Source organism: Saccopteryx leptura, chromosome 10 (genome assembly GCF_036850995.1).
Source record: "Saccopteryx leptura isolate mSacLep1 chromosome 10, mSacLep1_pri_phased_curated, whole genome shotgun sequence".
Lineage (NCBI taxonomy): Eukaryota > Metazoa > Chordata > Mammalia > Chiroptera > Emballonuridae > Saccopteryx > Saccopteryx leptura.
In genome coordinates this window covers 59,978,323-59,982,873 of record NC_089512.1, presented here as the reverse complement: position 1 = coordinate 59,982,873, position 4,551 = coordinate 59,978,323, and positions in this window count along the sequence as shown.

Genomic DNA, 4,551 nt, shown 5'->3' with positions numbered 1-4,551 from the left:
TGCATTTTGGCTGGCATAATCCACCTGCCTTTGCCCGTCACCCCTTCCAACAGCAGGGACACAGCCCATGCCAGTGTATTATCACATTCCTGTGGCCCCAGTAAGAAGAATGGCCCTATGATTCAGCCGGAAACACACTGAGACTTGTGTTGGGAATGTCAGAAAACAGGCTCACCCTCCTTCCCATTGGACTATAATCTACAACAGTGAACGCAGCAGTGGTAATGGCCTCTTGCTGCCATGAGGATAAAGTCCTTGTGCGAATGGAGGCACTACAGAGGGTGGTGCAGATAAATTGAGAGATGACAGGCCCTGGTGATACTTTCTGAGCACTTGGAACCAGACATGCCTGAAGTCATCTCTACTCTGGTCATTTTAGTTTCATAACTCAGTGAAACCATGAGCAATGTTTTTCAACTTCTGGTCCATGGACCAGTGCCAGTTTGCCAGAAACTTCATGCCAGTCCATGAAAGAGTTAACCATCCTGATGTTGTATGAAGATTATAGACATAATAGTGGTTGAAAACCACTGACACCTGAACTGTGGGGGGTGCAGTGGACAAAGTGACAACCTGGAATGTTGAGGTTGTGGGTTTGAAACCTCGGGCAATGAGTTGATGCTTCCCATTCCCTTCCCCCACTTCTCTCTCAATTATTATTATTATTTTTTTACAAAAGTGTTGATTATTTAAAAATAAAAACAATATCACTGACTTAAAGAGTCCTGATATGTTTTGATTAAGTCATCCCTAGATTCTAATCAAAGGACCACATGACCCCAGTTATTAGGAATTTTGACAAGGTTAACTATTATAATGGTAATTAATTTTTTTTTAATTTAGTATTGATTTTAGAGAGAGAGAGAAAATGGAGGAGGGAGAGAGAAAAGAAAACATCATCTGTTCCTGTATGTGTCCTGATGAGGATCGAACTGATAACCTTTGCTTTAACTAACCGAGCTACTTAGCCAGGTCAGAAGATGGTAAATTTTGTGAGTTGACCTGATTGGGCTAAGGAGTGCCCTGAGAGCTGGCAGAGCATTTTTTCTGGGCATTTCTGGAAGAGAGTAGCATTGGAATGGGTAAACTTAATTAAAGTCACTGCCACCAGCACAAGTGGACATCAATCAGTCCCTCCAGGGCCTGGACAGAACAAGAGGGCAGAGGAAAGGCAAGCATGCTTTCCTAGCTTGAGCTAAGCTGGAACATCCACTTCTCCTGCCCTTGGAGAGCGGCATTCCTGGTTTTCTGGCCTTCAGACTCTAACTGGGACTCACATATCAGCCCCTGGGTTCTTGGGTTTTGGCCTGAATCACACCACCAGCCTTCCTAGTTCTCTAACCGGCAGAAAGCAGGTCCTGGGCCTTCTCAGCCTCCGTAATCATGGGAGCCAATTCCTATAATAAATCTCCTCTTATCTGTCTCCTCACTTGGGAGGGAGGAGTCAGCACCTTAGTTGGCTGCTCCCTGGGAAACCCTAAACAGCCACGTCTGGGAATGGATCGGGCCGCAGCCCGCAGCTTTGGCAAGGACTTGGGCTCCAGCCTCCACGAGCACCTTGAGCCCGCGGAGGTTGTGCAGCTGCCTCTGACTTTCTTCACAGTAACTGATGACTGGTCCCTCCCTCCCAAATCCTTGGGATTTATTTTATGTTTTCCTCAAAGGCTCTAGGGTGAGAGTGACACCAGCACATAAATCTCAAAGTAGGAGGGCCAGTGGGAGGACAGGTCAAGAGGAGAAAGCCCAAACACACCCATGAAGGGCACCTGATTCAGTCCGCCCCCTTCTGGGGCCGCCTCAGGCTAAGGAGGCTGCCCCCCTGCCTCCCGCGTTGCTCCCGGGAAGGAGGACTCCAGGGTCAGCCAGACTCCAGCCCTGAGAGAGGCAGCATCTCCAGCTGCTGGGGTTTTTGTTGATCTGTTTTTCTTTTTTAAAAGAAAATTCTTGTCAGGTTTGCTGTGGCTCACTCATTTATCAGAGTCCTGTAGCGCTGACTCAGTTTCCTAGACATTTATGGCATCAATGCCCCAGCAGGGCGGTGTTCAGGCAAACCGTGAGGTCGGCATGTCTCCCACCAGCCAGACTCCTCAACTTCCCGCTGCCAAAGTCTGACAGCTCTCTACTCTTTACCACCCAAAACACTTAAAACAAACAAACAAAACAGACACACACACACACACACACAAAGAAAGAAAGAAAGAACGAAAGAAAGAAATGTGGTTGAACTTGGTCTGTGTCTAGATACAGCCCAAACCATCCACAGATACTGGCGGTTGGAAACAGAGTAAGTAGTTCAGAAGTTCGAGACCTTGGGAAATCGTTTTTAATAAACTGGTCTCAGGATCTCTAACTTTCAGCCTGGGTCATTCCTTGACTTCTTTCAAGTTAAGAGTTCAGGTAGGCCTATCTTTGCCAAGCTGTGCATGACAATAAAACTGAGCCCTTCGCTGGGGATGGCTCTGTGGCCTCTGCCTCAGGCGCTAGAATGGCTCTGGATGCAACAGAGCGACGCCCCAAATGGGCAGAACATCGCCCCTGGTGGGCATGCCGAGTGGATCCCGGTCGGGCGCATGCGGGAGTCTGTCTGACTGCCTCCCCGTTTCCAGCTTTGGAAAAATGAAAAAAACAAACAAACAAACAAAAAACAACAACAACAAAAAACTGAGCCCTTGATTGTTCTTAAGCTGCTCTATATGTTTCCCACGGTACTTATCACCTAATGTACTACATAATTTATTTTCTTCATGTTTATTGACCTCTTCTGTTTCTAGAATGCAAGCTCTGTGAGTCACGGGTTTTATCTGTCTTGTTCTCTCGTGTCTCCCAGGTACCTGGGCCAGTGTCTGACACATGGAAACCACGGAAAAATATTTATTGAATGTATGAAGAAATGAATGAGTGGACAAGTAAATGGGCCAACAGTGCTTGCTGAAAGGTGTGGGCTGGAATGTAAAATTCAGGCTTAGACCTCCCTTCTCTTCCAAATGGTTTAGTTCTGGAGAATTTGAATAATCAGATGTAACAGATTTGGAAATGATTTTTCTGGAAGATGGTGAGCAGAGCAGGATGAGGAACATTCACAGGCAGGGAGGATGAAGAGAAAGTCCAGGCCCCAGATTCCACGTGCTGCCGAGGCCCTTTACAGCTCTATCTCTCTGGAGCCAAGACCTTTGTTGCTTTAGCTGGTGCATTGTCCAGTGCCAGAAGACAAAGGGTAGCCTTCAATCAGATAAAAGCAAGCTTGGTAAAATGGTGAGCTTGAAGGTCTCTTCCCAAGATTCAGTACATTGAAAAATTAGAAGGATGCACCAGGATATGTGTGGCTTAAGTCATATTCTCTTGGTTGTTAAGAGCAGGACACCCAACTCAGACCAGTTTGAATCTGACTTCAGGTATGCTTGGATCCAGGGCCTTACACACCATCCCTAGGCATTAGCTTCCTCCATCCCTCTGCTCTGCCTACTGCCATATGGGTTTTCTTCTCAGTCTCATCATTGTTTACCTGATTATATTAAGCTCCCATGATTATAACAAGTTGAGAACAAGAATCAGCTTTCCCATCAGCTCAACACAAGTCCAAGAAGGCTGGATCTGAGTGGCTTGACTTACACACCCCTGAACCAGACTCTGTGGCCAGGGAAGTGGAGTGAGCCAACTGGTTGTGTGCTCTACTCTGGATCTGGTTTTGAGTCAATGTCCATGGTTGCCAATAAATTAGTAGAGGAGAAGTGGGTCTTCAAATGAAAGTTAGAATGTTATAAGAAGGAAGAGTAAATGCTGGAAGGAAAAAAAATATCAAATGACTATGACCATGATATAAAAAGAAACCCACACAGAGAGAGACTGCATGGGTCTGCCTCAAAGGCCAAATCTGCTCGATTGTCAGTGGCTCTCTGGAATGCCATGTTGAGAAATAATTTGAGACAGACATGGGAAAAAATAGTGTTGTGATTGATTAGAAATATTTGCTATGTGCTCAGAAAACAGTTGGGTGCCAGATATTTGTTCTTTATTTAGGCATTAGCCAGTGGAAATGATTACAAGTGAAAACATGCAGGGAATGACAATTATTCTAGGTCATGGTCAGCTTTGAGACTGCAGTGAGTTTATTTATTAAAGTCTATGTTACTTTATTATTCCCACCCTGGTCAGTACAAAAAGTAGGACTTCAATGAACAAGACAACTCATTGCCATCAGTGTTAACCTGAGATGCTCAAGGAAGTTGACATTTAACCTTGCCATTTATACTGATGGCCTTGCTAAGACTATCTATAATGTGACCCTGACTGGACCTGCCAACTGGCATTCAATCAGTAATCATCTGTGTATTCTTTTTTCCTTGGGTTCAACAAATCTTGATCTGGCTGTATTTGTGACAGGCACTATGCTAGGCCCTGTATGAACAGTGGTGAGCAAATCAGATCCGGCCCTGTCTTCACTGAGCTTATGGCCCATTGAGAACAGCCCTGATGTTTTGTCCTTCATTACAATGTTCTTTTTATTTCTGATTTGTCATCCCCAGGTAAACAATGTTCAGGTATATTCCATTG